This window comes from Polypterus senegalus, chromosome 4 (genome assembly GCF_016835505.1).
Source record: "Polypterus senegalus isolate Bchr_013 chromosome 4, ASM1683550v1, whole genome shotgun sequence".
NCBI lineage: Eukaryota > Metazoa > Chordata > Cladistia > Polypteriformes > Polypteridae > Polypterus > Polypterus senegalus.
In genome coordinates, this window is record NC_053157.1 from 244256611 (window position 1) to 244268916 (window position 12306).

General features: G+C 41.2%; 1 protein-coding gene and 1 pseudogene across 2 annotated transcripts in view; both read left to right on the forward strand.

The window, feature by feature from the left end:
• Positions 1-12306, forward strand: part of LOC120528357 (zinc finger protein 184-like) — a 700371-nt gene that overhangs the window by 296782 nt on the left and 391283 nt on the right. The window lies entirely within an intron of this gene.
• The window catches only part of LOC120528977, a 30405-nt pseudogene continuing 28887 nt past the window's right edge, over positions 10789-12306 (forward strand).

Here is a 12306-nt window from a genome sequence, read left to right on the forward strand (position 1 = left end):
CGCATTTCAAACCCGCCTCCTAGCGGCGCCTCGAAAGCTCGACAAGTCAGTAAAGAAAAGCCCATCACTAGTTATGAGACCTTCGCGCTCCGACCTCTTCACGGACATAAGATCAAGCGAAGGTGCGGAAGGTGAGACAAAGTCGAACATGGCGATCGCGTACGGGTGGGAATGCCAGCAGTGAGGAAGATCGCGACATGCTGAGCTGCTTTAAGTTTGAGGAGGTTCCTGACGCCGCGTGGTTCGCTTTTAAGGTGTTGGGGTTTGAGAGCTACGTGGAGGAGACGGCGGCACAGCAAATCGCACCTTGACGAGTTTATTGTAGATGACGCCGGTCGCGCACTTCTTAGCTGGTGCTACGTTACTTTATTTTCCGATCGGTGTCACGTGAAATGCAATGATACATCTGACTTGGCGGAGGCGCGTTAAGTCGGGATTGCTTCTGCTCTCTTCATGCTCGTGCACTTTTCCGCGACGCTTCGCTTTTTGATTTCGCGCATGCTCCGAACTGTGCTGTCCGTTGGGCACGCGCTTGTTCAGCAGCTCACTCGAGAAGGGTCTAGTCTAGCAGCAGCCCGCAATACCTATGACGTCAGACATGGAACGCCCTTGTTATTTACGTTTGACTGCCTGAAGGATATGCTCTCATATCTTAATGACATACGGGGTAAAACAAAAAAAGTTCCCATTAGTTGCTGCTGTTCTACCAGTTAGGTTATGTTTTGTTTTAATTTTGTTAACCTTCAAAATTTCCACTGTAAAGAAAGGTGGGGTGGACTGGCTCTCTGACCTGGTTCAGTAGTTCTTTGTTTACTCAAAAGACCCGTATAGTGGATGGAGGACACGGGTGGATGTCCTGACTGGATTTGTGTGCTTCAATTCTTACATATATATTCATATTTGAACCTGGAACTTGTATGTGTGTGGTTGTGTCCAGGGTTTGGGTGCTAAAATGCCCCTCACAGGTTACACTCCCCTATATGGTAGTTATAACAATGAGCTTTGTGTTTTGATACATCACTTTAACTTTCAAGGTCGAGACTGTTGCAAGCCAACTTCAAGATGGAAGTCGAATTAACAGCAAAAATTAGTTGGGACAAAAATCTGCAGCCCCTGGGACTGAATTTGAGAACCATTGTATGAAACAATGCCATGTTACAAATCAGGATTATTAATATGTATACTATGTGTTTGGGTGTGTGCACGTGTATATACACTCACCGAAAGGATTATTAGGAACACCTGTTCAATTTCTCATTAATGCAATTATCTAATCAACCAATCACATGGCAGTTGCTTCAATGCATTTAGGGGTGTGGTCCTGGTCAAGACAATCTCCTGAACTCCAAATTGAATGTCAGAAAGGTGATTTAAGCAATTTTGAGCATGGCATGGTTGTTGGTGCCAGACGGACCGGTCTGAGTATTTCACAATCTGCTCAGTTACTGGGATTTTCACGCACAACCATTTATAGGGTTTACAAAGAACGGTGTGAAAAGGGAAAAACATGCGGCAGTCCTGTGGGTGAAAATGCCTTGTTGATGCTAGAGGTCAGAGGAGAATGGGCCGACTGATTCAAGCTGATAGAAGAGCAACTTTGACTGAAATAACCACTCGTTACAACCGAGGTATGCAGCAAAGCATTTGTGAAGCCACAACACACACAACCTTGAGGCGGATGGGCTACAACAGCAGAAGACCCCACCGGGTACCACTCATCTCCACTATAAATAGGAAAAAGAGGCTACAATTTGCACAAGCTCACCAAAATTGGACAGTTGAAGCCTGGAAAAATGTCGCCTGGTCTGACGAGTCTCGATTTCTGTTGAGACATTCAAATGGTGGAGTCAGAATTTGGCGTAAACAGAATGAAAACATGGATCCATCATGCCTTGTTACCACTGTGCTGGCTGGTGGTGGTGGTGTAATGGTGTGGGGGATGTTTTCTTGGCACACTTTAGGCCCCTTAGTGCCAATTGGGCATCGTTTAAATGCCACGGGCTACCTGAGCATTGTTTCTGACCATGTCCATCCCTTCATGACCACCATGTACCCATCCTCTGATGGCTACTTCCAGCAGGATAATGCACCATGTCACAAAGCTGGAATCATTTCAAATTGGTTTCTTGAACATGACAATGAGTTCACTGTACTAAAATGGCCCCCACAGTCACCAGATCTCAACCCAATAGAGCATCTTTGGGATGTGGTGGAGCGGGAGCTTCGTGCCCTGGATGTGCATCACACAAATCTCCATCAACTGCAAGATGCTATCCTATCAATATGGGCCAACATTTCTAAAGAATGCTTTCAGCACCTTGTTGAATCAATGCCACGAATTAAGGCAGTTCTGAATTAAGGCAGTTCTGAAGTGTATATCTCTCTCTCTCTCTCTCTCTCTCTCTCTCTCTCTCTCTATATATATATATATATATATATATATATATATATATATATATATATATATATATATATATATATATAAAGGGGTCAAACACCGTATTAGTATGGTGGTCCTAATAATTATTTAGGTGAGTGTATATATATATCTATATCTCTCTCTCTCTCTCTCTCTCTCTCTCTATATATATATATATATATATATATATATATATATATATATATATGTGTGTGTACAAATGTACAAACCGGATTCCAAAAAAGTTGGGACACTATACAAATCATGAATAAAAAATGAATGCAATGATGTGGAGGTGCCAACTTCTAATATTTTATTCAGAATAGAACATAAATCATGGAACAAAAGTTTAAACTGAGAAAATGTATCATTTCAAAGGAAAAATATGTTGATTCAGAATTTCATGGTGTCAACAAATCCCCAAAAAGTTGGGACAAGGCCATTTTCTCCACTGTGTGGCATCTCCCCTTCTTCTTACAACACTCAACAGACGTCTGGGGACCGAGGAGACCAGTTTCTCAAGTTTAGAAATAGGAATGCTCTCCCATTCTTGTCTAATACAGGCCTCTAACTGTTCAATCGTCTTGGGCCTTCTTTGTCGCACCTTCCTCTTTATGATCGCCAAATGTTCTCTATAGGTGAAAGATCTGGACTGCAGACTGGCCATTTCAGTACCCGGATCCTTCTCCTACACAGCCATGATGTTGTGATTGATGCAGAATGTGGTCTGGCATTATCTTGTTGAAAAATGCAGGGTCTTCCCTGAAAGAGATGACGTCTCTATGTATATGTATATATGTGTATGTATATATGTGTGTATGTATATATGTGTATATGTGTGTATATATATACTCTCACCACATGAGGCCAGGAATTGTCGTGCACCAGAAGCCACTGTACCAGCATAGGGTCTGACAATGGGTCCAAGGCTTTCATCCTGATACCTAATGGCAGCCAAGGTGCCTTTGTCAAGCCTGTAGCGGTCTGTGTGACCCTCCATGGATATGCCTCCCCAGACAATCATTAACCCACCACCAAACTGCTCATGCTGAATGATGTTACAGGCAGCATAATGTTCTCCATGGCTTCTCCAGACCCTTTCACTTCTATCACCTGTAAAAGCACAGGACACCAGTGGTGCATCTGCCAATTCTGGTATTCTATGGCGAATGCCAATCGAGCTGCATACTGCTGGGCAGTGAGCTCAGGGCCCATTAGAGGACATGGGGCCCTTGGGTCACCCTCATGAAGTCTTTGTGGTTGTTTGGTCAGAGACATTCACACCAGTGGCCTGCTGGAGGTCATTTTGTAGGGCTCTGGCAGTGCTCATCCTGTTCCTCCTTGCCCAAAGGAGCAGATACTGGTCCTGCTGATGGGTTATGGACCTTCTATGGCCCTCTCCAGCTCTCCTAGAGTAACTGCTTGTCTCCTAGAATCTCCTCCATGCCCTTGAGACTGTGCAGGGAGACACAGCAAACCTTCTGGCAATGACACGTATTGATGTGCTATCCTGGAGAAGTTGGACTACCTGTGCAACCTCTGTAGGGTCCAGGTATCACCTCATGCTACCAGTAGTGACACTGACTGTAGCCAAATGTGAAACTAATGAAGAAACAGTCAGAAAAGATGAGGAAGGAAAAATGTCAGTGGCCTCCACCTGTTAAACCATACCTGTTTTGGGGTCATCTCATTGTTGCCCCTCTAGTGCATCTGTTGTTAATTTCATTAACACCACAGCAGCTGAAACTGATTAACAACCCCTCTGCTACTTAACTGACCAGATTAATATCCCATAAGTTTCATTGACTTTATGCTATACTCTGATTAAAAGTGTTCCTTTAATTCTTTTGAGCAATATATATATATATATATATATATATATATATATATATATATATATATATATATATATATATATATATATATATATATACAGTACATAACTTTCATCCACTTCACCATCTCCATGATGCATACTGGTACAGCAGTTAAGTCTTATACCCATGTTGGCACATCTGGGTAATGTAAAAACTGCTCTTACAGAGGTATGTTTATAGACAATAGCTTAACATTCAACACTGATGTGCCAACAGAACTTGATTTTGGACTTCAGAGAGCAGACCTCGGCTTTGCAGATTGCCAGCATCATATCCTCTATGCTCACCCTCTTCCCAGACACACTATGTGGTAGTGTGCTAATCCCCGGTGTGTGAACTGTGTGTCCAGACACCACACCAGCTCCATCATTAACAATGCCACTTACATCACCGTCATAGGCCTGGCCACCACCAATGATGAAATGGCTTGCAGACAGACGCGTCTACCTGCTGACTCAGTGGTCGAGGGACAATCTGACCTTTCATTGCCAAAAATTAAGGAGCAGGTAGTGGACTTCAGAGGATGGATTAAGCTGTGGTTTGTTTTATGGGGTGCTGTGGAAATGGTGAGCTTGTATAAATTTCGTGCAGTAACAATCGCTGATGAATTGAGGAGGGAACAGCACATTTTGTTAATTGCCAAGTTCATCAATGCCTTCCTGAGATGTCTCACAGGTGCTGTTTGGAGTCCATCTTCACTGACGGCTTCACATCCTGGTAGGGCACACATGCTTGGGTCACTGCAGAGGGTGGTGAAAGCCACAAAGTATCACTGGCACCAGCTGCCTTCTGTCCAGGATATCTAAGATTCTGCACTGCTGTTTTTCTTGCTCCTGCCTTCTGGCAAATAGTAAAGAACCAATGGCCCTCAGTATGGCTTCTGAGAAAGTGTTTAAGTTGTGGAGTTTCCGAACAGCCAATCATAATAGCAAACATTATAAGAAAAAGACTAGGTATACATATTTGAAATATAACTGAATATACAGTATATCTTCTATGTATATTTTTGTGTTTTATTATATTATCACTGTCCTGGAGACAAATAATTCTACTGTATGCATAAGACAATAAATACTTTATGTTTAATGATGAGATCACCTCAGGATGTTTCCATGCTGAATGCACACTGCAACCAACCCACTATTTAGTATTATTAGTAGCGTGTTAATAATATTTGATATTTATCAAAAATAAAAAGACAACAACTCAAAGGCAGTTTGTTTTTATGTTGATCTAAGTTGGGTCTTTGCTGTCTACTTAAACATTGCAAGAAAAAGGTTTAAGAACAATTACGCTTGTCTCAAATTCAAAGTTATTCAAAATGTAAAATTTCTTGGCTGTCACATGCCGTCCACTTGATGACATCCCGTATTTCACACAAAAATTTTTAAGTAATGAAAACCTTAATGGATCAAATCAATAAATGAATGACTGACAGTTTCCTAAAATGTTTCCCAGTCAATTTTGGAACCAATGTTATATGTAGCGCTGTTTTTGCAAACCTTTTAAAATGAATTAAGCTTAATATTGTTTCACATTTATAATTTGCTAGTGGAAATATGAAATACATTTATAGATTGAAAATCTCTAGGTACGAAGTTTCATAAGGTACATTTTGTTTGAAACACTAAATGGTAATAAGATTTGTTACTTTTACTAATATGTAACACTTCAGGAGAAAACGTAATGAACAACCATTCAAAATAGTAAAAATAACAAACTACTTTATATCGCCAAGTGCTTAAAATGTTTAGATAGCTTAAGTGTAAGACTGGAAGTTATTTATGTTTGTCCAAATAGAAACTGTTGTAATCTGTACAAGGGCAGCATACTGTGCAACGAAAGGCCAATACTGTCTCGCAGAGGGCATGATGTGAGTGGACGTTGGGAAAGGGCGTTACGATATTCTCGTCATTGCATGGAGTGCGCTTTCAAGGGCGTTCCGTGTCTAATGTCCGAGGTACAGTGGAACCTTGGGTCACGAACGCCTCTGAACACTTACAAATCGGGTTACGACCAAAAAGTTAGACAAACTTTTGCATTTGTTCACGACCACACAGTCAGGTAACGAACAAACCAGTTTCCCTTCCGGTTCAGACGCCACGATGATTTCCACACGTGTTCAGTCTCTCCTGTACAGTACATTGTTCTCGGTCAGACGACATCACAGCAGAGGGACTCTCCCTCAAAACTGTAACCTCCTCTCCACCCAGCTTCCTGCTCACTTCCTTCATGCCAGAACTTGACTCATGCAAGGTTAGTTTTTGTATAAATTAAGGATCTTTCAAATTTTCATTTTTTCCTCTGTGCTTAAAACTCATTAAAACAAAGTGTTTACAGCAGCGTTCATAAGGCTGTAGCGTGAACTCTTGCAATGTTAGTTTCTCTGTTGAAAGTTTTCTCAGTGTTATTCAATGTTTTGACATTTAGTTTACTATTACACTCTGCATTCTATGGTAAAATTAACCATTTTTGTGCTTAAAAATCTTTAAATATGTTTACATACTGCTTGTATGGTCGGACGAATTAATTGTATTTACATACAATCCTATGGGGAAATTACTTTGGGTCACGGCCAAATCTGGTTGTGACCAGAGTTTTGGAACTAATTACAGTCGTGACCCGAGGTTCCACTGTATTGCAGTCTGCATCTTTACTCTGTTGATCTGTGGCCTCTATTCACTTGACAGGCCCAAAAGACACATATTTTAATATTGAATTTAATGAAATTTAGGTAAAAAGCTCTCTTTAACATATCCTGTGTATGACCGTGAATTTAGGGATTAGTTTTCTATACTGCAATTATAGATAGATAGATAGATACTTTATTAATCCCAAGGAAATTCACATAATCCAGCAGCAGTATACTGATACAAAGAAACAATATTAAATTAAATAGTAATAAAAATGAAAAGAATTAAAATAAAATTAATGTTCGCATTTACTCCCCCGGGTGGAATTGAAGAGTCGCATAGTGTGGGGAGGAACGATCTCTTTAGTCTGTCAGTGGAACAGGGACGGTGACAAAAGTCTGTCACTGAAGCTACTCCTCTGCCTGGAGATGACACTGTTCAGTGGATGCAGTGGATTCTTCATGATTGACAGGAGTTTGCTTAGTGCCCGGCCTGCCACAGATGTTAAACTGTCCAACTTTAATCCTACAATGGAGCCTGCCTTCTTAACAAGTTTGTCCAGGCGTGAGGCGTCTTTCATCTTTATGCTGCCACCCCAGCACACCACAGCGAGAAGAGGGCACTCGCCACAACCGTCTGGTAGAACATCTGCAGCATCTTACTGCAGATGTTGAAGGATGCCAACCTTCTCAGAAAGTATATTCTGCTCTGAGCTTTCTTACATAGAGCATCAGTATTGGCTGTCCAGTCCAATTTGTCATCCAGCTGCACTCCCAGATATTTATAGGTCTGCACCTCTGCACACAGTCACCTCTGATGATCACAGGGTCCATGAGGGGCCTGGGCCTCCTAAAATCCACCACCAGCTCCTTGGTCTTGCTGGTGTTAAGGTGTAAGTGGTTTGAGTCCCACCATTTAACAAAGTCTTTGATTAACTTTCTGTACTCCTCCTCCTGCCCACTCCTGATGCAGCCCACGATAGCAGTGTCATCAGCTTTAACTTTTGCGTGGCAGGACTCCGAGTCATATTGGAAGTCTGATGTATATAGACTGAACAGGACCGGAGAAAGTACAGTCCCCCTCTTGGCGCCCTGTATTGCTGCACACAATGTCAGACCTGCAGTTCCCAAGACGCACATATTGAGGTCTGTCTGTAAGATAGTCCACAATCAATGCCACAAGGTGTGAATCTACTCCCATCTCAGTCAGCCTATCCCTAAGGAGCATTATACATAATGTTCTAGGGCTTCACTTGGTTTAAGAGGCCAAAAAGACAACTATGTCGATAGTGAATGTACAAAATTGTAGATAATAATTCTCTTTATTCAATACTATGTAGGAGGTGAATTTAGGGATTTATTTGCTATATTACAATTATGCACAATACTCTAGAACCATTTATTTGTGGCTTGAGGCTTCCCTGGCTTTAGAGGCCAAAAAGACACATACGCCAATAGTAAATGTTCAGAATTGTAGGTAAAACATTCTCTGTATTCTATACCATGTATGACAGTGAATTCAGGATTCATTTGTTATATTGCAATCATGCATAACGCCAAGGACCATTTATTTGTCGTCTCACTTGAAAGGCCCATAAAGACACATATTTCAGTAGCAAATGTATTGAAGCTTAGGTAAAGAGCTCTCTTTATGACATACTGTGTATGATGGTGAACTTAGGGAGTAATGTGCAATACTGCCACTATGTGCAGTGTTCGAGGGTCATTTAGTTTTGTTTGAGGCTTCACTTGACTCGAGAGGCTGAAAACAACAAATATGTCAGTAGTGATTGTAAAGATATTTAGGTCAAAATTTCTCTTTATTCTTTAGTGGCTATGAAGGTCAAATCAGGGTTCCATTTGCTATTTTTCAATCATGCATGATGCTCCAGGGTCATTTATTAATAGTTTGAGGCTGCAACGGGCCTGAGAGGCCCAGATAGACAAATATGTCAATATTGAATTTAGAAAAATTTTGTTTAAAATTGTCTACATTTTATATTGTCTATGACAGCGAGTTTAATGAATCATTTGCTATTTTGCAATTTTGGATAGAGATTTAGGACTATTTATTTGTAGTGTGAGGCCTCATCTGGCTTGGAAGGCCAAGAAGGACACGTTAGCCAATAGTGAATTTAGTGAAGGTTATATAAAAATGTTCTCATTTGTTTCATTTGCTATATTGAAATTCTGCACAATGCTCTAGGGCAGAGAAATTATGTATTGTTAATTGCCTTGTTCGTGAAGTTAAGCTCAATATATCTTAGTGTGTTTGTGGGAAATTTGCTGTTGGTGTGGTGTAATAAAATTCTGATAAATGTTCCCCACGCTTTTGTGTGTTTTATCGATGCTTAATAATTATCAGCAAACCACGCTTCTTAGGACTTATATTTTTAATGATAGTTTACTGTTTTTGGCTAATAATGTATGAAATAAGTGTAACGTAAAATGGGGTATAGGATAGTTGGGAGGATGTGCTGATAGGGCATTGGCACACCCACCACACGACTACAATAATTGGCAATTCATTAAATTGCACCTTTACATTCATTCATGCAGTCAGACTGCAGCCAGCACTGAGAATCTAGAAACCATGTTTACAGTCAACTTAATTCCAATTATTTCAAATCCTAATACGCTATATGAACCACAAAGGTTTCATCAGTAGCCATGTCATAAATGACATTTGATTTTTATTTTTATTAAAAAAACTATTAAAGGCATAATTTTGGATAATGTGAGTCTCTGATATGTGACTTTCTCCCAGCAATTATTAAGGAGTCATTTCTAATCCTCACAAATATTGTGGCCCCTGTAATGTAGTGTGTGATTAGGAATTTCTGTGTGCAGTAAATGTCCTTTAAACGCCATATGTCTTTATAAACAATGAAAAATGAATGTCCCCACATGCCTGTTAAAAGTCAGGTCAAAAATTCAAGTGGAATGTGTCATAAATATAAATTATACGCAAAGTGATGTTCTCATAATGCAGGATTCGCTCAGGTGACCCACATTTGCCAGCATGTCTCTGTGTGTGTCCGTTTGTGTGTCCGTCCGTCCGTCCGTGTGTGTGTTAATCGTAGGGTGCAGGAGTACATCAGCCAGTTCAACAGACATGATTAAGTCTCACAAATCCTGAGATAACACGACTTGTATAACCTGTGAAGGAGCTGAAAACGGCGAGAACCTGCTCGGTGTTACATGGCTATCTGTCTTGTGTCCTGTCTGTTATGTCAGTTTTAAGATGTTTTCATATTTCTTCAATCTTTATGTTTATCAATAAATCATGTCATTCAAGGGCTTCAATTATCTTGTTAGAGTCTAACAGTTGGGGATTTCAGAAATTACTGACATCGACAAAGAAAAAAAAAACAAACATTTATGAGGATTAACATCAGTTAATCAATTGTCCTCACCCACGTCATTCATACAACTCTGAAAAGCAAGAGACAAGAACTTATTATGGAATGGACAATTTGAGTAATAAAGAAGAAGAGCATGACGACATGCAAATCTGTTTATGGTCATTGATGTGTTGTGTTTTATTTTCATTTTATTGCATTTGTAAATGTGCACTGAGCTCTGAGTCTGACTAATGTGAACTGATGTTTGTAATAAATAACTAAGAAATACTGACATGAATGACACTTTAGCAGACCCCGTGACAGGACATCTCTTCTCTCACTTTGTGGTCTTCACTCTCTGAGCTCCTGTCTCACATTAACTGTTCACCCTCAGTGTCTCCTCAGATGTTCTCTCTGTGAGCTCTCATCTTTCTCTTTAAATCTCCTCCTCCTCACTGACCACAAACTTTCACATTCCTTTCTTCACAAGTCACTTCCTTGGTTGTCTGACTGATTCTCTCTGCCTGCCGCTCCTCAGACTGACGATGGCTGAAGCTAAGCTGCGTGGACTACAGGATGAGTTCACCTGCTCGGTGTGTCTGCACACCCTGACTGACCCCGTCACCATCCCCTGTGGTCACAATTTCTGTTTGAAGTGCCTCACAGACTGCTGGGATCACAGCCAAGAGTGCAGCTGTCCTCAGTGCAGAGAGAACTTCACCACAAGGCCTGCACTGCGAAGAAATAATCTGCTGAGTGAAGTCATCAAGAAATTAAAAAGTCGGCAGTGAGTTCTCCTCCTCCTCCTCCATCTCAGAATTATGCCGGCCCTGGAGACGTGGAGTGTAATTTCTGTATGGGGAAGAAGATCAGAGCGGTGAAGTCCTGTCTAACCTGCCCGGCCTCCTACTGTCGGACTCACCTGCAGCCTCACTATCAAGGAGACGCCCTGAAGCACCACAAGCTGGTTGATCCTGACAGAAATCTGAAGGAGAAACTCTGTGAGAAACATCAGAAAAGACTGGAGATGTTTTGCAGAACTGATAAGACGCGTGTATCTGCACGATGTGTGGTGTGACTGAACATAACGGTCATAAAATGGTCGAGCTGGAGACGAACGAGAAGGAAAACGGTGAGTTGAGTTTAGTGTTGAATGGAAACTCACTAAATAACAGAAGTTAAGGGATTTGTAAATGCAGTGTAACAGAAGAATCTATTCATCCATCTTACAAATTGATTTTCAACTACAGGCAAGAAACAGCCCAGGATGGGACACCCAATGAAATGCATGAACAGTCAAGTGAGCCAAGTGGTCTTTTTGCTTAGTTTCTTTGTGCTTTAAGACAACGGGTCGGTTGGGGAGCAAACTAGAGCCTGCAGACCAGAACCATCCCCTGGCTGGGTACCAGTGGCCAGTGAGCTGCTCATAGTAATATCTGACATTCGGACTCTCATGAGGTGTTCTTACCAAGATGGCTGCTGTAGTGTAGTAAGTCACCATGGAGTGTCAGTGTAAGCAGAATTCAGTCGACGGTCTGAGCACACTAATAGACACCAACTGTAGTGACACCACACACACGCCAAGTGGGTTTAGCTGGCTGTTTGCTTTGTCTTACTGGTCCATTTTTAAAGAATTTCAGTGTGCGCTTTATTGATCTCAGGACTTTTAAGAGTCACATGTCAGTCTGTATTGTACTGCAGAGTTAAGTCAAAAGTTTTGTATAATAAATTCAGCTCCAGGAACTCCTGGTTGTAACTCAGTAGTAAAATAAAGACAGTGGGTGAATTCTGGGAATTGATATCAGTATAACTGTGTGAAGGAGAAGGCGCTTGGCTGTTGTGAGGGTCTCTTTATAAATACAGAAAGAAAAGTAAACTACTGTAGACTTGTATCAGTTCACAACAGCGCTGCACACAAACACACACAGAGGAGCTGTAAGCGAGTGCAAGCAACCTGTGAGGAAAACCAAACTGCCATCACTAGAAACTTGACAACTAGCTAAGAACTGATCCATGTAACCTTCTGAGAGGTCT